General features: G+C 39.3%; 1 protein-coding gene and 1 long non-coding RNA gene across 3 annotated transcripts in view; one reads left to right on the forward strand and one right to left on the reverse strand.

The window, feature by feature from the left end:
• SLIT3 (slit guidance ligand 3) overlaps positions 1 to 27739 on the reverse strand; it is a 411520-nt gene that overhangs the window by 203497 nt on the left and 180284 nt on the right. The gene's annotated exons all lie outside the window — the stretch shown is intronic.
• LOC310697065 lies at positions 16602 to 22224 on the forward strand. The gene is made up of 3 exons (XR_014520913.1): positions 16602 to 17120; positions 17919 to 18461; positions 19378 to 22224. It is a non-coding gene; the product is annotated as an uncharacterized lncRNA (long non-coding RNA).

Below are 27739 nucleotides of genomic sequence, written 5' to 3' on the forward strand. Positions count from 1 at the left end.
GCAACAGTGACTAGTGAGGTATCTTCCTCTTCCATTCTTTTCCCTTCTGTTCTTCAGTGCTTAGTACTGAAATATTAAATGCTTTGTGGAAGATCTTTATTCTGTGTTACAAAGGGAAATGTGGGCTGGGAGAAGTCATTTTTTAAAGACAAACATACAGTACTATGGTATGATACATACTACTTAGAAAGAAATCAACTGGTTTAAAATAGAAACATCAATTGAGAGTTACCAATGATAACAAAATGAGATAAATGAAGCAAGCATTCACCCTAAGCAGAACACAAGAAAATCAAATTTGTCCTTGAAAAATGTGCATTTTCTATTACTGCAAGCAGAGTGAAAAGGTAGCAAACTTGTGATTTAAAGCAATGTTTCTAGTATTCTAGCATACCAAGATAATTTATATTATTGATGTCTCTTTTATCCCTCTACTCTGTCTTTTCTACAGTTATCCAAGAACACAAGAGATTGCAGGAAATTAATCTCGCTCAGAAAAAAATAAATCTGCTTGTAACTTACATTCACTTTATCTTCTATTGAGGTACTATTCTCTGGCTAACAGGGCACCCTCTACAAATCTCCAGGATTGTGTGCTGATTTCATAAATAAATCTCATAGTCTGACAACCTGACATTGTCAAGGTGTTGTTGCAGCAATGTAGAGGTTTCAGCTGCAAGCTGCATTTATGTAGCTGCCCATTCACTATTACAAGTATGCACTGTTGTGTATGTTTTGAAGTTTTTGATCTCGTTTTTGATACTAGCATTCCAAATCACTCTTAAAGACTTTCTAGGAGCAAGTCAGCTGCCATCAGATTCACCCAACGCACAGAAGTATCTTTGACCATATTAACAGCTTTCCGTTTTCTGAAACATGCTGTCAGTTTCTTAAATATTTTTTCTTAAGGCCACTAAGGAAGCAGTATCCAACCACAATATATAGCTATTTGTTCAACTGTTCAACATTTGTGATACTATTACTATTTCAATTTATAATCCTAAAACGCATTAGGATGAGAATGTCCTTTAAAGAAATTGAGGGATTTTGTGTGGAGGTGTTAAATGTTAATCTGTAAAAAATCTTAGAATACTGATAAGGGGGTAATATAAAGGCCAAGGATAAAGCTTCAGTCCAGCTATTTCATTCTTTTATTTCTTTACAGAGAGATAGAACTTATCCTACATCCATGCACAAGACTGAGATTTGACATCAGTAAAACAAACAGCAGGGTTATCATATTAGGTATGAATAGTCTTCACACTGATTAGCTACAAAATCAGTGCTAGAAGCACTAAAATAAATGCCTGCTTTTCTAATTTCAAAAAAGAGTGGCTATTATTGCTTTGCACCAGTACACAATGGGCACAGTCCTTCCGTATAATTAGCCGGTGAAGAAAATATTTAAGTTTGTATTAAGAATGTAACATATTGCAGGCAGAGCAATATGATCAACAACTTTGACATACACACCCACTCCAGCCCTTCCACTATCCTTTCATTTGTTGAACACCAAGACTGAGAAGGAATTCTGGAAAGTTTAAAATATGTTGTGATATTACTTGGTCATAAGAGAAGTATCATATTTCAGTTTAGTTCCTAAATTTATTTTTGTTTTCTAAATATCTATATTTCCCAACATATACAGCAATTAAGGCACACAGGTAATTAGATGCTGCTTTTGCATACAACACTAACAGCAGGTTGTATACAACAGTGCTTTTCCATTCATGGAGTGCTCTTTGATTCATTGGATGCATCTATGGATGGAAGGGAGACCATTTTTGCCACAGCCCTGTATGCAGCCTCCCTTTTGCTGCAAATAATTTGGGCACTCTCTAGAACTGTGTGGGATTGCTGGGATGGGGGGAAACAGAAAGACCAAACTTGCAAAATACCCTCCCTTCTCTTCTGCTTACAGAAGCCTGGATGAAAGAGCCTTCTGTGAATGGAATTCTAGTATTGGACACAATCCAGCAATACTAACATTCCCTTGGGGCCTGAATAGAAAGAACATCAATGAAACAGATCCCAGCCAATGCAGGACTTACTTACAGCATTATAACTTGGCATATGCGACTTCTGGACAATAAAATCCTCAGCCTTGTTACAGTCATATGTATATCTACCAACAGGAGATACAGTAAATTGACCGAAACTAGAAATTGGGTGATTTATTTGCTGCTCTGCTGGAAACTACTCCACTTTAAAAATTACATTAATTAAAACAAAATTCAGGAGGTTATCTGAACTGAAGAAGTCTTATAAAGATAAGGAAAATGTTGATAATAATAATGCAACATTGTGATCAAGTAATTTTAAAACATTATAAAATAAAATGTCCTTGAACTTTTTAAAGTTATTCCTATTATGCAAACTTCTACCCCTCCCCCAATACTGTCTATGATACACCTTGTCAGATTCTCTGCAGTGTTAACTTGGCAGGCAACTCTTACAAAGTGCAAAAAAACAAATTACCAACCATGACTACTTATCTTACCACTGTGAAGGTTGTGTATAACTTTAATTAATATACTTAAATGCTCCCATTCCATAGGTATGACTCTATTTTCAAGCCCATTTTATTTTGCTTGGAAGAAATGCGTAAACAGCTGGTATACCAGAAGCATCTGAGATGTCACAAATATGGCCCAAGCATGAGATAGAACTGCTCTTTCGGTTTGTTTAATTGCAGTCTTCAACAATAAATATTAACACAACCTTTAAACACATTAATAGCAAGACAAAATGATTTCCCCCAACTCACCGTACAGTTATCAACATCTATAGCCTTTTTGTCCACCACCTTGGTCTCTGTGAGTACTAGTAGCGCTAACTTTGCAACAATAGTGACTGTGCAAAGCAACCACTAAAATAGGATATAATTATTTATGACATCTGGTGTCACAATGTCCTGCTTTCACCCTAAAGAGCATTGATTAAAATATAATGAAATCTCTCACAGGATTGTTATATCTTCTGCATTCAATATCAACACCTTTCTCTCTTGACATATAACTTTGTGGGAGGGGGAGCAACACCAGGAAATACATAGGCAATTATGGTCTATGCAACAGCGGTGAAAAAACAAATATATACTAAAGAAAATATATATGAAATACCTTATGGATATGTGAAACAAGCCTTGGCCCTACGGCATACCACAAAGATTGTACAGTGTGATTATTATCAGGCTTCTCACTTAATAGCACACAACTAGGCAAAAAAATAAAAAAGTGTGGGTGTGTTCTTGCTATTTAAAAGCATTAAAGTGTCTTCTGACATTCCAAGGTTTATTCCTGGAGAAGACAAGGGCAGAACTCCGATTAATCAGCAAATGTCTTGGCTCAGCACTCTGTAAGAATATTTATTTACATAATAGCACTCCCAAAAATTAACTGGACTCTCTTCTGAGTTGCCATCAAACATGTTATTGGATTGCAGATTGACAATGTCAGCTCATACAATTAAATTAAGTATAGAAGAGTAGCTGATGGCTGGTGGGGTGGGCGGGAGGAGACCACATGGTTAATAGGCTCATATAAAAGTTCACATCTTCCAGTTTTTGTTTACTTACTGCTAGGAACAATGTAAGGGAGAAAAAGTGGTCCCAAGACAATTAACTATTATCACATCTGGGGGGGGTGGAGTGGGGAGGAACTGTAGCGCTACCATAATGGATCTGTCTAAAGTCTATTCTACATGTAAAAGTCTGGAAAAATATCTATTCCAGCTAATGTGTTTGTTTAAAGATAGCACATGCCTGAAATCCTTGATATATGAAAAGCCAAGTGGTCTGCTGCCAACATTAGAAAGTCTTAAAAATCTAATTGTGGAAGGAATATAGTTTCCAGCAGCCGCTTAAAGTGAGTAGTTCACTTCAGTAAACATTTCTAAGCAAGGTTTTACACTACCACTCTCCCTGCCTGCATTCAAAGGCACTTCATTATGGGAGAACTATCAACACAGACCAAAACAAATACATCAATGAAAAGAAACTTGTCTCAAACTATTGAAGCAGACAAGAGCTATTATATGTTCTCATTTTTCAGACTACATAGGACTACAGTGTCATAGGTTACAATGTCTACAACTAATGTCAAAGCAATACATTTAACTTATTCAGATCATAAAAGAATACATTATCCCAGAGCACTTATCTACTAAAATCTATTAAGGTTTTTAAAAGAAGCAAAGTAATTTTTTGGTGTCCTTTGAAGGAGGCAAGCACACTTCATGTATCTTGCCAAACTATCGTTACAGAAGCTTACCTATGTTTTGATATGATGTTTAAATTGAAAACCATTGTTTGGAATCATACTGAAAATCAAAATAATAAACCATGGTCTGAGGACTGCACAGAACAGGCCTTTTAAAAATCAATACCATGATTTGCAGTATTACTTTTTGTGTGCAAATTATATATTAATTGATATTATTTTGATTTGTTATGGCTACTTTTTCATGTACACTTATTTTTTTTTTAAAAAAAATAAGGCATATACAGAGCATGACTGAAAGACTGTGCATGGATGTCGTGGAAAGGCTCATGACACTTTAAGCAATAGGTTAGCTCTTGGAGTCAAATTCACAAACTTACTTAAAGACAACGTGCACATTAAAATTCCCTGCCTTAACTATCATCTCCTACTTCACAAACAGAACTTAAAAGGCATAAATTTTAAATGCCTTAAGTATGCATAAGGATAATTGATTGCATATTCCTTTAAAAAATGCAGACATAAAAAAGAGATTTTAATTTTCTAGCAGAAAAGAGAATCTGATAAGATTCCATTTGTGACCTGGTGCTTAAAGCTATAGTTACATTGCCAATTCAGTACACACTTCAACAATTTCAGGAACAAGTATTACTGTTTAACGAGGATACTTGCTGTATTATATTATTGTTTTTATTTAAATTTCTATACCACCTTTCATCCGAATATCACAGGGTGGTTAATTTTATTCCATTAGTTTCAATGCACCAAGAGTTCTAGCCTGCTACATGTAGTGCGCTCTCTCTCTCTCTCTCTCTCTCTCTCTCTCTCTCTCTCTCTCTCTTCCCCTGTAACATATCCAGAAAGGATTAAATGCAAATACCTTCTATAAATTATTAGGAATATTGTTGCAGGGAAATGTACTTTAAAACATGATGGTTTGCTATGAAAATGTGTATGCACAAGATAGAGACTTCATTTTATAAGAAGTTACTATTTGCAAACAAAAAATTTAACTATATGTCAGCAACTTTGAAATATCTATAAACTAAAACACGTGTCAAATTTGATAGTTAAGTACACATTAATTTTTCAACAGCCTTCACAACATAAATAGAAACAACACATCACACCATTATCAGGTAAATGTTTGTTAAGTTTATTACAGGGCTTATGAGAACTGGGGACAGACCACCAGCATACTGTTTTCCCCAGTGCAACATTTATTTTAATCCTTTTTAGACAGCAGGCATCTATACTAAAGTGTTAGAATAAATAGTTAAGAAAGGTGTTAAAGATATAGAACAGAGCAAGGGTATTTCCGAACAAGCTAACTCTCATGCATAATACAGCTTTCTATGCAGTGAACTTCTGCAAGTCTACACTTAAAAACTGCAAGCATCTTCAAAATGCGAGAATAAAATTTCCAAGCACATAGTTAATGTTCAAATGGCAGAATATATTGATTCTCTGCCCATCTCTGAGTATCTTAAGTTTACCCAGAAGACTATTTGATTTAATTAAGTTGGTGCTTTATTAATATATATATTCCTCTATTGATCATAAGAGAAGCTGACGCATGTTTGAGTCAGGCATACATCAGATCCATTTAATGGACCTCCACTTAGGAGAGTGGTTGGCTCTAAATCAAGGTAAATGGGAGCAAGTGCTCCTTTGGGATGGCATGGCTTAGCTGAATCTATAACATTTTTACAGGGGTTTTTTTTCTTTTAAAGTGGAAAGCATATGGAAATTAGATATGAAAATAGTCTCTCCTTGCACGTTTCAATTAAGCATGTCAATACCTTAATTAAATTGCTCAACTTAATGAGATTTATACCAATGAGTGTGTTTTATACTTATAATAGCTTTTTTGGCTGCTGTTCAGGATGTCAAATAAATTGTGAGAACTGGGATTAAAAAGTAGAAATTGACATTCTGAACTAAAGCCAGTAATTCTTCTAAACTCTTTCTCTTCATTCATGTGATTTTGGAGAATTAATGAACCTTGTAATAACTTTGCTTTTTTAAAAAACAACACTATCTTATCCAGTTCATCTTTATCATCAGTTTCTCTGCGAAAATAGAATCACTGTTACAAGGTATACTTTAACCTATATAATTAGGCTCATCCCCCTTTATATTGTGCTTCTTTTTCTTTCTGAAGATTTATTTCCTGATGAATAGTAAACTGTACCACTCCCACACCATCATTTAGAACTTACATAAAAAGTATGGGAAAACGTAAGACTTTTTGAACTATATGTTTTATTTTTCAGTTGTCTCAAAATATTTCTCACATCTTTACACTGAGGTGGTTTGGACATTACATTAAACCATGGATTACTTTAAACAAAATAAAAATAAAGCATGGTTTAAACATTTCTAAGATTCTCCTGTCCTGCCAGGGCAGGGAGGAAACAAACCAGAACCTGGCTTTCTGTTATACAGTGGTGCCCCGCAAGACGAATGCCTCGCAAGACGGAAAATCCGATTTTTCCCCGCTCCCCCCCTTTTTCTAAGCCGCTAAGCCGCTAAGCCACTAATCCTTTAATAGCCGCTAAACCGCTAATAGCCGCTAAACCGCTAATAGCGCTAATCCGCTAAGCCGCTAATAGGGTTGCTTTGCAAGACGAAAAAACCGCTAGACGAAGAGACTCGTGGAACGGATTAATTTCGTCTTGCGAGGCACCACTGTATATGAACCAGTACTCATGGTTGGTTGCCTTCAAATAAACTGCAACCAGGAAGTCAAGTAATTCAGCCCACTCACCATAAAAATTAGGCAATTAACCTACCTACCTAAGTAATCCCACATATAGTTCTTAGAACCCTCATTCAATGTATTTCATATTTAATGTTTCAATATTTCATATTGATATTTCAACCAAGTCCACTCTTTCTTGCCCATCTTTCTGATTCTTGCTAACATTTTGATCAAAAGTCATTTTTCTCCGAGTGCGCTTCTCTCTTTTTTGATGAGCACTATCAAATATGGCAACCAGCTCTTCACTATCTGTCAACAATATGAAAACGGTTTTTTTTTTTAACTAATTGAAACAAGCAATTGCTTTATACATATTTCACTTATGAACTGCTATCATTCATTATCTTTTTCATTGTGTCTGTTAAAGATGTAAGAGTTTATGAAGAAATGAATTGGGACCGTTATCATCTGCCTTTAAGACTGGAGCAGTGGGGATGTATGTGCAGGGAAATTTATGTGAGACGGTTTTAAGCAGAATTTGTCTGGATGTTTAATTCCTTAAAAATAATGTGTTAGAAATGTTGCATTGTTTTCTCTTGCAATTTTTTGTTTTAAAATGATAAGATGCCAGAACCTTATGGGACAAAAAGTTGACTATGCTGATTATGTTTATTTTCAAATCAGGTAGTTGTTCTTGTCCGAAGTACGTGTAGACACACACACACACACACACACAGTGGCCTCTGCTGGATGAATTCATTCATGTGGACAGGATAATATTCAGGAGGGAAGAAAAATATTAAGTGGAAAAGAGCCAACAGAATCAATCAACAAAATTAAGAAAATCTAGGGGGCTGTGCCAATGTTTTCTCCATGTTTACAATCAACACAACATATGAGAAGTCACACCTCTATGCTGTACTGCTTGGAAGGGTCACAGTTGGCAGCCTGGTCCAATCAAAATGCTAAGAACACAGACACTGTGGGGGAAATGTGTACATTTCCTAGAAAGTGCACAGGCAGCTTCCATATTTGCGTACAACCTATTTTGACTGCAATTGTTTCAACCATGAATAAAAAACCCCACCATCTTGCATTATTGTTGGCTCTTTCAATTGCTACCTTTTCAACTGCTTGGGTAAGTTTTTTACCATAATGGTCAAAATTAGACTGCAATTGTAAAATATTAATCTACTGTCTACTGTTATTATTATCAACTTGAAAAAGCAGTCAATCACAGAAGAAAGCTCTAATCACACAAATTAATTTTTGCTAATTTTGTCAGACCATTAAGTTAATTACTTCAATAAACACCTGACAGCAGCACTAGCCCCTGACAGTGAGCAATGAATGAAATCAGTTTTCTGCATTAGTACATTAATGAAATGATAGTTGAGATATTATAGCAGCACAGAACTGGTCAGGATAAATTTATTTTCAAGTAGAGCAAGCAATCTGAACTATCTCAACCTAAAATGAGTCGCTGTTTTCTAAAAATAGCATGCTCATTTCTAGGACAAATAAAAACCCCAATATGAAGAAGAACAAATTTATTCTTATGTATGTCACTCTTAAACAAAACTTTAAGATAAGGACTAATTCAGTTAATATTCATTATTCTATTTTTCATCCATAAAACCTTTCTTATGTTTGAGGAGTATCGTAAGGTGGACATTAGGCAGACTATCATTTCAATGTACATGATAAACCCCTTAAATATTCTGCTGTTGTAAACCATGCAAAAGGAATGCTTTATTCTCAGTGGAAGACCTTTGTTTAGTATCCAAGATTAGGATAAGAAAATATTATAGTTTAATATTTTGATACTTTAAAATTTAATATTACCAGGATTTTTTTAAATAAAAAAATAGTGGAGTTCTCATGGAATTAAACAAACCATCTAATAACTGTCAGGTACTACTTAGTTGCATTTTCCCCCACCTATGCAGCGTTCTAATTTATATAATTACACATTAGTGACTACCTAAGAAAAACTGACAATGAAGGAAGAGGGTTTAAAATTTACTGGAAAAGTTATTGCATTTAGGATGGCAATATGACATATTTTACATAACAGTTATTCCCTATCTAATTTTTATTATACATGCAACAGGTGCATAAGTGCACAGAATACAGAGAGCATATGAATTCTACAAGAAATATGATACCAATTTCATGCACATTTTAAAATTAATACGATATCTTTATTGTCATTGTCCCATACAGAACAATGAAAATTGAAATCTACATAAAACATTCAAAAACCCCTAAAAACTCTGAAACTCCATTTTAAAATACAATATACTATAATGGGACCTACTTCTGAGTCATTATGTTTAGGAATACACTGTAAATTTCAGTCACACTTTACATTGTATGCTTGTATGTATGTTAACAATCATATCCATATTAACACTAAAAAAAATCTCCGATAATCGTATTAATTATAAAATTTGTATACACAAGTAACTGAAGAGGAAATGGTTTCTTAGGGGTTCTTTGGGTTCTCAGTTTGCTACTATAAATAACCAACAGCACAATTAGATGCATGTCAACTCAGAAGTCTCATTTTTTAAAAAGCATTTCAACTGATCCTATGGAACAAAAGCTGATACCAACACTTAATGTGTAACATCATTAATTTAGATTGCATTCACATGGCAGTTTATTTAGTTCCCACATTTCCCCCTAAATGTGCAGTTCTGAATTATATTTGCATGTCTACACAATATGCCCTTTTAAAATGTGGCTCTTTTGGGGGGGTGTTATTGGGTTGTTGTTTTTATTCTGATTATGTATTTTGTGGTTTTATATTTTGATTTTATTCTGTGAACCATCATGAGACCTCCAGGTATAGGCCAGTATATAAATTCATTCAATCAATCAAGCCACTTTAGGAACAATAGTGGAATACAGTGTGAGTTTAGTGCTCAATTTCGTTTTATTTGCTTCCAGAAATTATCCATTTGCTAATAATATGGAAAGAAGCCCTAAACTTGCGCTATAGTCCACTAAATTCTACTATGGTTCTAGAAGTGCCCTTTATATCATGTGATAAGATATAATGTGAAAATTAACAGGGAAGCATCATGAAAATGGAATAAGCTGCCATGTGCATGCAGCCGAAACATGTAACTACATGTCTACTCAGAAGTAAATCTCACTGAGTTTGATGGGACAATCTAGGTCTTATCACAAGCTAAAGTGTAGTAAACTTAAGGAGAGATCTGAGCTACAAATGAAGCAAATTTTGACACCATTCTAGGCTATCCTATCTCAGTACAAATGTGTTGGTTGTTGTTGGAATCTGTCTGTCTCGACAGACAATGGAGTGCGTCTCTGGAGGTAAAGCCGAAGTGCAGCACCAAAGTGACCTCCCTGGGGCACAAGCTTGGGCAGTATTTATGGAGGTCCTGGGCTACCCAGACAACAAGACTTGCCTCTTGGCCTCACTGATACGGTCCAAAGGAAAACAGAGCAATACATTTGACACCAGCTTGGCTGCAAGGTGCCATCCAACTGCCTTAGGGACTTTATTCTTCTTAGCCTTTTCTTCTGTCAAAGCCATGCCGCAAGGCAGCGGGTATGGATTTTCCCTCATGGTTTACTCCTAAAGCCTTTGTCATAGATGAGTATAGCCGCAAGGAAGCGGAAGTTTGGGGTCAGAGTTTTCCTTCTCCCAGATGGGCTACAGTCCCAGGTTGATGAGCCCCATCTTCCCCTCACTTCCCTCCGCAGCATGAACAGAAACAATCTAGTTGGATCCACTATTGGTTTCATCCGCTCTATCTTCTGGAGCCTGTCTTTGCATCCAGGAGAAGTCCCTAACTCACCGAGGGTTTGAGGCCCATCAGCTGTCCTCACCTAGTTTAGCTGGTCAGTTGTAGGCATTCCTGGGGTGCGGCCACTGTCACATGCTTATATCTTCTAGGAGCCATGGGTGAGAGCTGAATGCAGGATGGAGACCAAATGTGGACAAACTACCCCAGAAAGGGCACATCGTGCCTCCCACCCTATACTAATGTATGGGTAAGAGAAAGAAATTAGGTAAGTGAGTGTTTGTTCAGCTTTATGAATTTTCCAAGAACTAAAGAGCTACTTTAGAGACTTGATCATCACGAACAGATTTTTGAAAGTCCACCCAGTTTCCAAAGCAGGGTTCTCTGTGGCATTCTGGACTGCAGTTAAGGAGAGAACTCCAAAACCCTCTTTAGTTGTATGGAACTATTTTCACTGCTCTTTGTATCCTGGCCATAGTGCTCACTGGGCACTTTCCACATATCAGATTAAACTACTTATCTACCATTGAGAAAACTGAGTTTCTTTGCTAGTGAACTATGTTAAATATTTTCAGAGTTGATCATCTGATATCTTGCTGAACCAGCATTGAAAAAAATCTTCAAAACAATTGTATCAACCAGCATTAAAAGAAGCTTTGTGTTAGTACACAATTAAAGATTTTATATGATTAATGTCACCAAAAAGGACAACACTGATTACTCATAACCAGTATAACAAACGAGTTAATGAGAAATCCACAAATTAAGCATGCAGCTGCTTTATCCGGGGAGGGGGGGTCCATTTCCAGCTTGTAATTTTTATATTGCCACAGTATGTTACATTGCTGCTAAAGAATCTCTTATTTAAGTCCTTAACATAGTAGCAGACTGCTCCACAGCAACTTGTACAGGGCTTTCAGTGTGACTGCCTTGTTTTGTGGAATAGCATCCCAATACTTGTAGTTTCTGAAAACAATTAAATATGTTCCCGTTTTGACAAGCATTTTCATCTGAATGGAAAGGGAGGGAGTTTTCTGCATTATGTTTATTTTTATTATTGTTAACCAATTTAATTTTTTTATTTTATGCTTGTAAATCACACTGGCATTTATATGAAAGGTTATTAATTTAACAACAACAATACATTTTAAAGAAATATAGCATATATAGTTCTGTGTGTGCTTCCAAACACTACTCAGAAGGAGTTGCATTTTGTAAGAAAAAGGTGGCAAAATCTAGAAGATGCTACAATAATGTCTATAGAGTTAGACCAAACTATTCCATGCTCCCAAAGAAGCCCCTGGAAGATTTGAATTGTTTTTAGTTGAATTCCTTCAAACACATAAAATACTGTATTTCAGTGTCCTGCCAATGCCAACCGTGCTCTAAGGAATGTTTTTAAAAATGACCTTCCACAGGATGACAGGTAAGCATTTATATATGGTAGAAAATAATGTAGCCTTGCTTCTCCAAGCATGTTCTGCAGCTTTTCATCTGTATTATTGAAATGTTGTTAATATAAAATACACAGGCTAAGGTAGCACAGGTAAACCAAGGTTATGACTAAGGATAGAGCTATAGAATAAAAGCATTTGCACATGTCATTTCAATGTCTTGTTTTAGTATATTTCTGAAGGGTTTCAAGTCAAATACAACTGCTTGGTCCCCCCCACCTCCACCACCCCAAAGTTAAATCTGGTTTTCATTTCCTTATTTGACCGAGTTCTCTCATAACACTCTGGCAAAGGGAAATTGTGTATGCCATTTCTCTATTGAATTGGAGCAGGATTATTGAATTATATATACACACACACTGTATAGATTTTTCAGACTCAAAATAAAAAATAGCTCTGTAGTAACCTGTCATTTGAGTTACAGTAAAAAAATAAAGAAATGCTGCTGTTCGGCAAAATTAAACCTGCTCAATAAGAAAAGAATAGTGAGAATGCTTAAAGCATCTGTGTCAAACACTCACCTTGCTGGAATTGCCTCACAGAATTCAACAAGGACATTACTGTATTCTCTGAAGGTAGGATCTTGACATCTACAGAGGACCTAAATTCCTGTAGTGCAGACACTTCTTCACATGAGTATAGTAAGGGCCAAGCTAGGTGTTAAGGGAAGTGGTGAGCACCCTTAATGTTACACAAATCCACTACTTACAGCAGCCCTGTGCACATTTCAGAGACAAAAAGCCATTTTGGCGGGTGGTTTTGGTAGGAAAATGGAGTGTTCCTGGTAGGAATCCGGATTCTATCCAACCCCACTTGTGGTTTTTTGTTTAGAAAAGCGAGAAGAGCAGTGCACTTAAATATCATGCTTACTGTAAGTCTGCTTACCTATCTCAAGGGAAAGCAGCGTTGCAGGCTGGTCGTCGCTACCCAGAACACTCCCCTGGCAAGGATAGCACCGGCTTCCTTCAGCCAGTGGGAATCCCTATTGGGCTTCCTAACCAGCTAGGGAACTAGATCATAGCCACCTGCTTATTTTTCCAATGGCAGGCAACTCCCGGGACGTACATTCCTCAGGGGGGCCTTTAGGCTCCACTTGGGTCTGCACCTTGAGCATTTAAAGAGGCCTGACATCCTCCAAGGCTGTTTCTTGTCAGGTCATCCACCCACTTTCTTCATGTTTTTTGCTCCTGTTTTGTTCATGAACTTGCTCTGGACAAACGTTGGTCACCGTATTTGGGGCCAGGCAGGAAATTGTCCTTCAGACCAATTGGCTCTGTCTGGGGTTTTTGCCTACCTCGATTCAATTGTCACAACTTTGGCAGTTTAGGCTTTTGGGTTGGCCTTAGACTCGGTGAAGAGGAGGTTATAAGCCTCTGCCTGCCTCTCCAACAAAAAGGGGTATCCCGTTAAAGGAATCCGGGAGGAGGTGCTTCTGTTCAGATGCCCAGTTGGGGAATAGGGCCACAGCACTCCTCAGGGTGGGGCTCCCACAGGAAGTAATCCTACTTGATATATGTCATAGGTCCTCCTTGCCTCAGGAGCAACCCCCTCTGAGGGATTGCTAATGGTTTTGCCAAACCCATTGCATCTGTAATCAATAAAAGTTGTGGCCTTTTTTGACCCCAAACCTATACATTCTTGTCATGAATGAGCCAGCTCCCAGGGAAGGTGTGCAGACAGCTGAGAACCTGGACTCCTGACAACTCTGTCCCCTCTGGTTCTTGTCCTAGATTGGGAGGCAGAGGGGGTGGTAGCACCTGGGCACACATTTACTTTGGCTCTTATGGTTCCAGATTTGCTGTCTGACAACATATGCCCCTCATCCTGAGAAATGGCTACAGATGGTTCTTAGACCCTATTTCTGTCCAATTCAGAAACTGAGAAAACGTTGGACAAATGCCGGGCTTCAAGGGCGAGGTCACAAATTAAACAATGCTGCTTCTGAATAGATTCTCTGGTCCAATACGTTTCGGACTATGTTGGTAATTCATCAGGAAATAATACACTGAGATTACAATAAGCTTCAGAGTCACCAATCTTAGCCTTGTATGGAAACAAAACAGGTTTACCTGCTTATTCTTTGAAAATATTCCCTGATGAATAAGTGCTGGAGTTCAAAATATATTGGAAGTCAAGAGACTTACTCTGTGGTGCATTTGTAAACATCTTTCCATTCTTTTCAGAGTTAAAGGCACAATGTTGCTCTTATGTTTACATTATCTAACATTTAAAAAAATGGAGAGGTTTCAATAGTTAACAGCTAGTTAGCAGCAACTAAAATCTACCATTATAAAAGACTGGAGATATTTAAGCAGTACTGATGACTAGTTAGCAGCTGCTAATATCAACTGTTGTTTCCAACACTCAAAAAGAAAAAAATGTTCTTTTGCACTAAAACTGCTGTTTCATCTTATTTTGTTCAAGCAACTAATGCAAATGCTGTTATGCACCATTCTTGCACAGCATGGAACAGGAAATGTCCTATGATCTGGGGGTATGCATCATTTGCTGCATGCTGTGAAAGAAACCTCAAATGCTGCCCTTCATTATCTCTAATGGAATCTCAAGGTCAATGGCCAGTCATAAATGTCCACTTTAAATAAAATATTAGAAGTTCCCTGTCCAATGCCTTTTTATACTGGTTTCTAGGGAGACTAGAAAAGGGTTTAGCTCTTTTAAAAATTATCATACATTTGAGGACTGAACACAGAGATTGATTTACCTCAAATGTACATTTCATATCAGGAAAATGAATAAATTTTTGGCAGAGAATTTCCAGGGCATAACACATGCAAACATAGTGAAAAATAGCAACATTTCCTCCCCCTAAGTTAGTCTTTCAAGCCTGACTCAATCACCTATATATCGCCAGCCCTTATCTCCAGAGAAACAAAGGAAATTGCAATGGTTTGACAAGGGGACAGAATAAAGCATGGTGACAACCCACGATGGATTAAAAGGTAGATTTATTCAAGGCTTTATTAAAACCGTGCCCAAACTGGAAACCCCTAAGTAAAGCTTATGCTAACAGCATTGGGTCAGCGTAGCATAACCACTAAGTCTGAGCCATTATAGGCTACAAAGACTGGATGGCCCCAGTAGCTTTTGCTGTAGGATGACAGTTTGTCTGAAAGAAGCAACAGAGGGGCAAAGTCCTTATGCAAGAAGTTTGGAAAGATGAACCCAATTCAGCCTTGGTAACCTTCAAGGGAGCAGGAAATGGAACTCTAGACATGTAAGGTTGTGATTCCTTTAGTCCTGCCACCACTTCATCAACAGCGGGGGAACAGCTCTGCAGGGGAAGCCCCACCCGTTTGGTTTCTACCTTAGTTACATGGTAGCTAAGACTTTGCATAATAAATATTGCCTTGAGCCTTGAGATAGGAGTGTATTTTAGGTGCTTGTAAAACGGGGCAAGACTTCAGCTGAGAGTTGGTGCAGGAGAGCCGGTTTTATTCAATTGAGCATGCAAGGTATGAGCAGGGGCTGGCTGAGGGGTGGACTTGTATTGGGGGTGGGGAGCAGCTCAGAGACCAGGGGTGGCTGCGGCGGCTGCCTGGAGGATTCCCAAGGAGAGGGGAGGAAAAGAGAGGAGCGGAGGCTGAGGGAACATTCCACATGGGAGGGTATTCTAAAAAGGGTGAGAGGCTGCCAGCGCTGCAGGCAAGGGTGACATAACTGGGTTTCTGAGCGCCACAGGGGTGCCACAAAAATAATGTTGGTCAAGGGAGCTGTGGACTCAGAAAAGACTGAAAATCTCTGCCATAAAACATCCTCATCCAAGGATGAAAGAGAGAGAAAAAGCTGAGAGGGATCCTGTGAATTTAAATCATCGCCTGAGCTGGAGAAAATGAAGGGAAAGCCTCTGGAGAAGAGGAGGGCCGCAAGTGGCCAGGGGAGGGTTGGCAATGTCTTTCCCTTTCCCCTAACAGATGCCTTCTGCTTGATTCAGCCTCCCTTTGTCTGGCTTCTCCTAGCATGCTGGTGTGCTGTTGCTGTCTCCAAGACTTGATCAACATTTTTCTTCTTCTGTTTAGCCATGGAAGGCTTCTCAGGGGCAGTGGGGGCCATGAATAACTGGACCTGCTGGACTTCCATCATGCTGGTAAGGGGCTTAGACCATGCAGACTAGGGAGACAACAGATAGAATTATGTATATTAGAAGGGAAAAGGGAGCTCAGAAGACTGTGAGTAGACTCACGGGAGTGACAAATCCCGAGGCTGTGGGACTGGGAAAAATAGAGCGCCGGATTGACTGGTGAGGCCACAGACAGGGCGAAGGAGCTTCCCTTTTCCTATTCCTTTAAAGCAGGGGTCAGAAACGTTTTTCAGCCTTGGGCTGGTCCACCATCCCTCAGACCATGTGGTGGGCTGGATTATATATATTTTTTTGGGGGGGGAATGAACGAATTTCTATGCCCCACAAATAACCCCAAGATGCATTTTAAATAAAAGCACACATTCTACTCATGTAAAAACAGCAGGTAAGCCCCACAAATAACGCAGAAATGCATTTTAAATAAAAGGACACATTCTACTCATGTAAAAACATGCTGATTCCCAGACCGTCCATGGGCCAGATTGAGAAGGCAATTGGGCCGCATGTGGCCTGCGGGCCTTAGGTTGCCTACCCCTGCTTTAACGGTTATCTCTTCAAATGCTTCTTCCTCTCTTTCCTGCCTGAAAGAACAGGCAAAAAAGCAACCACCACCAAGCTGTGTGTGTGTGTGTGTGTGTGTGTGTGTGTGTGTGAGAGAGAGAGAGAGAGAGAGAGAGAGAGAGACAGACAGACAGACAGACAGACAGAGAAACCAAAAGGGTAGGGGGAAATAACACAGGGAATCTGAGGCAATTTTTTTGTCTTTTTTCTATTTAAAAGAAAAAGGAAAGGAGACTAAGGGAAACTGCTATCAGTGGAGCCAAGAAGATATCTGAAGAAAAAAAGTAAATATAGTGAATAAAGGTAAGTAAACATGACAGAAAAAAGGAGCAAAGCAAAGGTGAGCTGCTTGTAAGAGGAAGGAGAGAAAAACTGATCGGGAGTGAATCATATCCCTGAAGAATTTTCCTTCTGCCTTGTTATCAAGACAGAGACTAAGCCCAACCCAACAACCCTGCAACATTCTCCTGAAATTTATCAGGGACACATTTATTCTCCCCCCTCTCACATAAGTTATCACAGTGCTTTTTTCTGGGGGGACAGTGGCATACGCATACCCCTAAATATTTTGTGAATCTTAGTTTGGCCTTATTGAGGGGTAGTATGTCAATATGAGTCGGAAAATGAGAGTTTTCTTAGGAAAAAACATTTTCTTAGGGGAAAAAAAGCACTGAATTATCATACTGGATCTGGTGCCTGGATCTGGGGCCTGACCACCTGCTGGTAAGTACTAAGATTTTCCAAATCTTCTCAGTCTTTCTTCTTGAAATTTGGTTTTATAGTGTATGGCATACAATGCTAAGGTCTTGTTTGTCTACTTTAAATGCAGCAGAGCAGGATGTTCATAAACCTGTTTACCGCCCTGCTGGAAAGACAGTGCTAACAATAACTTATGACTGCTGACTGTGATCCATGCTGTCCAGCTATATGCGTACCTCTGATCCCCCTCTGTGTCTTCTCCACGAAGCAGCCATGAAGAGCTGTCATCATGTCAATGCAATAATTTGGCTGCTGTAGGTGCAGCTGCAGAGCTAATGTTTGACAACTTCCTTTGGCAGCACAGCCCTGCTCTAAACAAGCTTATTGTTTCATCTTTTACAGAGAAGCTTTTTGCAATTCTGAGAGATCAGTCCTAGGGGACACAAGCTGAGCAACCCCTGCTGGAACTTTACAAACACACAGAAAGCTGTCAAACAATTAAACCACACCTCCACTGTCAAAGGCTCAGAGCTCTCTTTTCTTTCAAGCCTACTGCTGAGAGAGCTGCTGCTTAACAAAGGTACTTCAGGGATCTGACAAAGCGGCAACCTTCAAGCTTTGCCTGATACAGAACAAGTGTACATTGCTAAAGGAGTTCACATGATACGCAGCACACCATAAATATTTATTTGCCATGACAACTAAACTGAACCAAGGCCAGAATCTTTATTCATACTCCAAATAAGCCACTAATCTGAATGAACATAATAACATCAACGTGCTCCCTAGTAACTACCCAAAAGCTGCTTGCTTAAATCAGTAATAGTTCCCACCCTAAAAGTTGAGGATGAGAAGGGGTGAGCATTAAAGCTTCCACCTTATATCTAACTTCCCAAGTCCCAGGTAGGTGACCAGCTGGGAAAGCCCAGGGGATCAGATAGACCAGTGTTTCCCAACCGGTGTTCCGCGGCACACGAGTGTGCCGTGAGACATCGGCTGGTGTGCCGCGAGATGCCTGGAGGGAGGCGGGCGAGTCGGGCGGCGAGAGGCGGGGCGGCAGCGGCGAGGAGAGGCCGCGCCTGCTGCTGCTGCCTGGCGCTCCTCCTCGCAGCCGGCAGCGCTGCCTGGGCGCCTCCGCGCGACTCTGCCTCGCTGGGTTTGGTCTCCCAGCAGAGACGGGTCACACGCGCCCCTCCCTCCCTCCCTCAGCCTGCGCGGAGGGAGAGCCAGAGAGAGGCATCCCTCCTGCGCGGCGGGAGAGGGAGCAGCCGGAGCGATGCCCCTTGAAATCTTTGCCCTGCCTTCTTCTGGAGCGACGGAGAGCCTCTTAAAACTCGTCCGTCCGCTTCTCTCCCTGCCAAGAGGCGTCCAGCAAGCCGGCTTTGCCAGCGGAGCCAGCCTTGGAACAGACCCATCCGTCAAGCGGGGATTGTGCGTCCTCCTGGACAGAGTGTAAGCAACCGGGTTTAATTTGGGTTACGCGGAACTCCAGCGCTCAGGGCGGGAGTTTAGGAAATCCAATCGGGTGGCGCCGCTCTTCCTTGGGACCCCATGGGGAAACACTGGGGACATACTTCTAAGCAAACGGGTCTACACGTCTCTCTGCCCCCCCCCCCTTTAACCTTTAGCTTCAAAGCTCCGCGGATTGAACCAGCGACCTTTTGCGTGAAAAGCAGGCGCTTTGCCCCCGAGCGAGGGACTGAGGGGGGAGGGAAAAAACTTTCACTTTCGAGCGTCCCTCCCGGCGTGACGCTGCGCGCTGACGTCACGGGGCGGGGCTTTAATGGTGGTGTGCCGCGAGATTTTTTTTCAGTAAACAGGTGTGCCGTTGCCCAAAAAAGTTTGGGAAACACTGAGATAGACCATACCAAGCTATACCAGCCCTAGGAGGTTGCTCCACAGCAATCCATCATCCTGAGCCCATCTCTCCCTAGCTACATTCCCTTCCTCCTAACATTTACTCTTAAGTTCTACTGTATTCTGTGGGGCTTGCTTCCAGGTAAGGGTGCAAAGGTCTGCAGTCTAAATCTGTATCAAGCATATACAAAGTGTAATTTAAAAAACAAAACAACAACAACATTGCTCCATCATAACATAAGAACATAAGCATTTTCTTGATATACCAGCCTAAGGTACATTAGAGTTTGCAATAGGAATAGTGGATGCAGTCTGAATACAAAATCCTTGGTTAGCAAAGCACAGGCTACAGTAGCTATTATTTGACTACATGCTCATGATCTGTTACAAGGCAAGAGAGAGAAAGATATACCCTTCTATAATTCATTGGTAAATGTGGTAAAATGAGAAAGGGGGAGGGAGGAATGAAGAACAAAGAAAATTAGTTCATTTTATTGCTAATCGGGGGGGAATCCTTTAGTCTTACAGCAACAGTCACATTAGTCCTGTCCCTGTCATAGACTTCCACAGGAAACTAATTATTGGCAGCAATTTCCACTTAGATCACATATAAGAAGCAGTTTGAAATTTAAAAAGAAATGGGTAGGCATCGTGAGAATGTTTGCATAAGTCTGCGAAGCCAAAATAGCTGTCAGCTCTCGTCCTACAGCACATCTCTCACAAGCCATGGCACATACATACATACATACATACATACATAAAATGTATGCTAAACTACAAGGTGTAACAAAGCCAATGGTAACAGTTCCAAAGTTGTATCACTGAACCTTTTGAAACTATTCATCACTGCATCAGATTTTATCTTTTTTTATTTCTAAGTTGGAAAAACTGTAATTGGAATCAGTAACAAAAACAAAAGCAAAAACCATAAATCCAGTGTATTATTAATAGAGTTCATTATTAACAGCCAAACAAAATACAAACAGAGAATTTGTAAATGGATGGAAACATATGGATTACAGATCATGCTGTCTGGAACGGACACTTTGCAAAACACAGTGCAACAGATATCTATGGCAGATAAAAATGTGCATTATTTTAAGCAGCTACAAACTACAAGCAGTTTACTGGGAAGATGCAGTATTTTATTTTTTTCTACTTTATTTTATATTGTCATGTAGGCAACCAAATTCATCTGATGCATTGTCAGGTCAGATTGTTGAAAGCTTTCACCCAGTGGATTTGTACATACAGTGGAAACTTGGGTTGTGAACGTGATCCATGCGGGAGGCACGTTTGCAACCCACAGTGTTTGCAACCTGCAGCTCTGCGTCAGTGCACGCACAGATCATGATTCAGCACTTCTGTGCGCATGCAAAGCGGGATTTAGCAGCTTTGTGCATGCGCGAGCACCGAAACCCAGAAGTAACCCGTTCTGGTACTTTCGGGTTCGGCACGGTGCGCAACCTGAAATCGCATAACCTGAAGCGTCTGTAACCCGAGGTACCACTGTACATTCATTCATTCATTCATTCATTCATTCATTCATGCATCCATACATACATAATTTAATTTGGATGCTGCTTTTCCAGAGTTTGAACCATGTTCAAGGCAGCTTACGACATGAAAAAAATGCATAACTACAACACAACATAAGCAATAAATAAAACATTTCAGAATGTCTGCAAATGATTCTCTTCTTGCTTTTGCAATCTTAATTGATTTCTTTGTATCAATTATGCTCATTGAGTGATGAAATATATATGAAGTAAAAGTGAGAAATAACACTTTCTTGGCTGAGTCAGAGAGTTTTGTGGTGTGCTTTTGTTGTTGCGATTGTTGTCCAGATCATGGCTGCTGCTGTAGGCAAATTTCCTCCCAGAACAAAAAAACCAACAAAAGTATTTGCCTTCCCCATGACTAAAGAAAGAAAAAACAAGCACACATGACGCAATTGCCATGATATCACATCTCATATGGGAAAGCCCGTGGGGTGCTGTGGCAAGAGTGGTGGACTTGAATATGAGAAATTGAAACCCCTCCTACTGGTGCAGTAATGAAATGCTAGCACATTTGCAAACCTAAGCCGGGTCCAGTATGGTTTCAAATTGGATGAAAGACCGCATGTTGAGTTTTCTGCATTGCAGGAGTTGGACTAGATGACTCTCGAGGCCTTCCAACTCTACAATTCTATAATTATATGATTCATTTCCACTCAGCTGTGAAGTTCATGGGTGGCTTCCCTTAACTTTAAGCCATGTTTTGACCTTCAGTGAGGAAGACACAACTCTCATAAATAAACTGGGTGAGATCATACAATCTGAGAAATTCCATGGAAAATATCACTTCCCAGCTTTCTGCTGAGCATGGTAGAAGCCTGGAATGACAGCATTCGGGATTAATCAAGACCTCTCATCCACTCTCCCTTATCTATCATCACCAACAAAAACAGGTTTGTCTGAATTATAAAAGCAAAATAGTCTGCATTGCCCAGAACACAGAGCGTTTCACCATAATTACTGTGGTAAGGGAAAATAGGGATACGCACTCTTATTTGGTTTCATTTTTCATTTCCAAGCTTTCATTCTGGCACAATACTTGGGTAGCAACCTAAGTGCTTCAAAATGACACGTTGTTCTATATAATCTCAGTAATTAGTAAGGTTAAATTGACATACTTAGAGGCATCCAAAATTCCCCAAGGGAAGTGAGGTAAGTAAATACAAAGTATAATTACTGAAGTGGTCCTGTATGTACTGCTCTGGAACTTGATATTTTATTTGTGCTAACTATGCTTTTAGTAGCAAAAATGATTAAAGAGTAGAAAAATTAAATAATCTAGCAAAAGCAAACTGCTATGTAAATCATATTGAAAGTTTTTGTTTATGCCTCTATGCAACAAGCTTTGCTTTCCACACTGGTGGCAATCAGCAGATAACATTATGGACAGGCTTGTAACACAGAACGGTTTGAAACTAAAGCTTCACTTTATTCACACAAATACAAAAGCTACTTTATATCTCAGATTAGCCTTTGAAAAAAGCAAGGTAGGTAAGAACCTGAATCATTCCACTTATTCTCAACCTAGCATCCCTGATTAAAGCTATTCTAGGCTAAGCCTCTAATTACGGTAACACACAATAAGTTTGCTGTTCCAGTAACAAGAAGCCGAAAGCACCAGCCTGAAGATGACGAGTGAGACCTCGTCGAAACGTCGCCTAGACACCCCAACTCTTACACGGGAAGACACCCGAAGACACCAAAACCTGCATTCCTGTACCCGTGAAAATCTACGAAAGCAAATAACACACAATAAACGTACATATAACAATATTTAAGCAGAGCGCAGCCTACGTTGATTTTAGATACCTCAGTTATAAGACCCAGTGAGGAAAGTCATCCATATCCGAAATAAAACATATAGGAAAGGGGTGTAGCACACTGAAGGGGACCTGGTAATTTATAGCTGTCCTCTCACTGCAGTAGTAAGGGGAAGGACACTCAGTTAAAAAGACAGAAGTACAAGGCTTGGTAAAAGGTTTACATCCTTTGCCAGGAAGAAAACTATGACAAGGACAGAGCCATTTTAGGACAAAGAATGGCTAAAGAATAATCTTGCTTCCATAAATGCTGGCCAAAAGATTTTGCTCCAATTGCCAGTTGGACTAGCATTGCCATAGCAAAGGGGAAGGGCATTCTGGTAGTTGTCACTAGTCAGAAGTACAAGGGCTACTGGGTTGTGCTTTATGTTTGACTGAAATGTAACCAGCGGTGTTGTTAAAACAAAGAAAGCTGATTTTGCATCCCCTTTCTTGTGATTTATTCAGAGTCAGTTCAACACAGATTTAGAAATGCGTAAATGCAGACAGGACAAACATTCCATTCATTCATTCTGATTATTTGATTCATTGTAGGGAGCAAAACAAGAATATTTGTGGTGTCATTTAACAGGCCTGTGCTGACTAACGAAGTTAGGGTGGGAGATTTTGTTTTGTTTTGGTGTATTATCATCTGCTATGAAGCTTGACAATGGATCATCTCGCAAAAAGCATACTGTGCTTTTCTTCATGCTGTTCGAGAGAGTCCCAACCCTCCATAGCAACTTTTCTGGAGGTGCTGGTAAGGTCAAATCACCTCCCCAGTCCTTCCTCCAACATGAGCAAAACTCTGCAAAGCACAACTCTGGATCCAACCCATTTTGTGTAATTAGATGACCTTACAGAGTATGGGCAGAATATCATAATCCAAGATGACCTACATCTTTTATATTTTAACATGGGAGTTGAATAATATTGACGTCAACAGGGTTCTCCAATATAAGCTCATTTCCAGTTTGAGAGCAGCCTTAGATCCATTCGACACAGCAGATGTAAAGCCTTGTTGAGAGAGTGCAAGATAAATAGGTTAAATAAACTTCAGACATATAATGATGGCACTGCAGTTTGAAAGCATGACTTAAAGCTGCAGGCTGACTCTACTTCTAACTTGTCCCGAGCTCCACAACAAGGAAAACTTACTATTGTTCAAATACTCACTATAGTAGCACAGAGAATATACTGTATACAAAATGAGGATGATCCATAAAATCAAAGATGCATAAAAGTTCAAGGTGCCCATATATTCTAAAAGGATGTGTGGTGGTGGTGAAATATTCATTTTCAGGGCAGGATACAAAATAATACAACAAACAATACAAACAAACAAACAAACAAACAAACAAACAACAGAATAAAACAGATGTCAATGGAATCCAAACCACAAATTAAAAGCTTGAGAAAGTAAAAGAGCCTTTGCCCGGATGAAAAAGTCAATAAAATAGGTGCCTAATAAGCCTCCCTGAGGAGAACATTCTATTCTATTGTTGTTATTTGCTTACAATAAAACGGAATATAAATTGTAATGCATAAATAAAATGAAAATAAGCAGGATGCCACACCAGAGAAGGCCACCTTCCCAGTTACTACCCACCTCACTTCAGATAGCAGAACCTTTCGGATAACCAACTCCTATTGGAACAGGCAATTCTGTTTTGAGCTTTATAATTGTGTAAGCATTTAAGAGTGAAGTTTTCATCAGTTAGCCTAATCAGCAGTCTACTGGTTTCCCAAGAATACCAAAGTAACATATTTGCAGTCAATGACACATTAGAATAGTCTTATCTGGATGTCACCAAAGCACGGCCACACTACCCCTGTCCAATAGGGGTCACAACTGCTTCACCAGCCTTAGCTTGGTAGAAAAGGCATTATGTGCCACTGAGGCTCCCATGGAAAAGCTGAATCTATGGGCACCCACCAAACTGGACAATTTATCCTTTAAGGCAGGGGAAGCTGCCAAGATCCCAAATTTGGCTGTGGCAGCAAAAGGGGATGGGAAACAGACACAGGGCTGGGAAACTTCCCCTTTCCAATAATCAGACTGATTGTTTGATGAGTGGACAGGTGCTATAACCCATGCCCTTGTCAGGTAACTTTCATGAATCATCTGAGGAGCAGGGCTGCCTGCCTCTGTGTGTATGTATGTGTGTCCTGTGTATGCCTGTGTTGCATGGGCAGTCACACTCATCACTAAAATGTAGTCTTCAGAGGGTTGGCCAAAGGTGAATATGGTTTCAGGCCAAAAGAGGATAGTCACCCTTGCTATAGAGGGAGTGAAACCCCACCCAAAAGAGATTAAACCCCACCCACCCAGGCAAACAAACCACCCACCAACAGTATTTCTATCTTCTCTAGACAGAGTTTCAGGGTTTGATTTTTTTTTTAAATTGAGACTGCATTCTTTTAAAAAGTTATTTATTAAGAAAATACGTTTACTGCTTAAAGAACTATGTATAATTTGAACACGTCCAATAAGGAGTAACATAAGCAATTTGAGCTATACAAATCTATTTGAGGATTAGCAATGTTTAAAGTTCCTGCTGTTTTCAAGTGGGTTGCAACTGAAGAGGTGATTTATGGAATAGTTTCTCCCCATTAAGTATTAGCAAATGGTCTCTCCATCCTCAGAGTACTAAGCAATATTCCTGAAGCAATGAGGTAACATTTAGGTCTTTCTGGGCAAGGATGCATTCAAGCATTTTGACTAAATCAAAAAATGTCTGTCACTTATCCAAGGTCAGAAAACAACACCCAAGGATAAGGCAAATCGCTAGTTAAATGGGTGTCACATGGCATCTCACATGGAACGTTCAGAAAGAATAGCAGTTCCATTCAACACAACACAGTAGTTTGCAGGAGTTTAGCTGGCACTGAAAACAATTAAGAAACAATAGATTTCTTGGTGTATTAATATTATTCAATAATAATAATAAATTTTATTTATACCCCACCCTCCCCAGCCAAGACTGGGCTCAGGGTGGCTAACAACCAATAATAAAAACAAGTTGACTAAAATACAATTTAAAAAAACAAGATTAAAATATAACATTGAAACATTAAGATGCAGCCTTAATGTTTTTAGCATGATCACTGCTATCCATATACACCATTAAAACTCTTTATATATTTGAGCTCAAAATGATACTCAGTTTTATCTCAGTATTTCTGATTTAATTCAGTTCACAGGCTTGGCAATCAAGAGCTAATGCTGTAGACCTCACAGTTAGAACCACAAGGCAACTGGCATATAATCTGAATTTTCATTTTCTTCTCCCCATGAGAGAGACCATGTACTGACAGGAACTTTAGTACATCGGCTTTCTCCCAGCTCTCCAATCTATCTGCTTGCTATAACCACTTTATTTGCCTGAACACTCATTTCCTATTTACACAGTGTTGAGGTGAAGACTATCAAGCCTATGTATAATGCCCTGAATTATTATTGTTCCACATGACTACTGAAGCAAGGTAGCACAAAGTATATTATAGCTTTTTCAGTGGTTGTTCTAATACTTTTTTGTCTTTTATGCACACTAGGGGTGGGGGGAGAATAGCATTAGAATTTGTTAAGAAGATTACATGACCAATGGGTGGGGGAACCAAGCCACTACAATGTTCAGAGCACTGTAGAATATGATGTTGTTACTAAAATGGTAAAGTGTGGTTGGTAACCATTAAAGCAGTAAATTATAGTTGTTATTAGTATCACTGTCAGGGTTGGGAGACAAAGCCAGCCAGGCAAGTTGTTGAGTCTTTGGGCTTTTTAAAGCATTTTTCTTTAAAAATCGCTCTAGTTGCCATATGTCCACCTGGACGCCATTTTGAAAGTCTGATTTCTGGACGTGACTGGGGAAACCCAGACACATGGCAGCCCTACACCTAATGTCCTCAGCTGTGAGATACCCTATAATTCTACCCAGTTCTTTTTTTCCTTAAAAAATGTTTAGGGGTACTCTCATTTTCCTACTCATATTGAAATACTGCCCCTCAATGAGGCCAAACTTAGATTCACAAAATGTTTGGGGCATGCATACCCCCAGGAAAAAAGCACTGATTCTACCCGAAAAATGGCCAACTCCTATGTTGCCAAGCTAGTGTGAGACATGCTTCAGTTTAAAAGCTCTACAGTGGTACCTTGGCTTACAAACACCTCGGGTTACAGACACTTCGGGTTACAGACTCCACTAACCCGGAAGTAGTACCTCGGGTTAATAACTTTACCTCAGGATGAGAACAGAAACTGTGCGGCTGCGTGGCGGCAGCAGAAAGCCCCATTAGCTAAAGTGGTACCTCAGGTTAAGAACGGTTTCAGGTCAAGAACAGACCTCTGGAACGAATTAAGTTCGTAACCAGAGGTACCACTGTACTGGGTAAAAAGCAAACTGTGAATGCATACACAGTTTCTCCCCACACTTGTGTATTGTTTCTTTGGATCAACAGGCATAAAGTTTCTTTTTTTTAATAAATATTTATTAAGGTTTTTACAATGTTACAAAATGAAAGAGAGAAAAGAAAAAATACAAAATAAAAATAGTTAAAAACAATTCAATCTTTTCATCACTTATCTTTCATTTACTTGTTTCCTGGACCTCCTCATACCTCCTCTTTTTGTATTCCAGTTCAATTTATTTGTTCAGCAATTCCTTTCCCTCCTTATTTTATCCTGATCTTTAATCTTGATATATTGTAACCTAAAGTTACCTGTTAAGAATCCAATTTTTTTCATATTCTTTTATACCATTACAGCTAGAAACCCCTTAACTTCAATCCAATATCATTCTAACATTCATTAATTTTACAATATTTCTGTAAATAGTCTTTAAATTTCTTCCAATCTTCTTCCACCGAAGGCATAAAGTTTCTTCTAAAATAATATGAACCCTTACATGTAAATATTATTTTAAAGTAATTATGCTAAGGTATTTATTTTCTATACAGCAGTTTCTTTTAGCTAAAATTGAGCTCTAAATGTAAGGAGAATAGCAAAAAC

The sequence above is a fragment of the Podarcis liolepis genome (genome assembly GCF_965112155.1).
Source record: "Podarcis liolepis genome assembly, chromosome: 2".
Classification (NCBI taxonomy): Eukaryota; Metazoa; Chordata; class Lepidosauria; order Squamata; family Lacertidae; genus Podarcis; species Podarcis liolepis.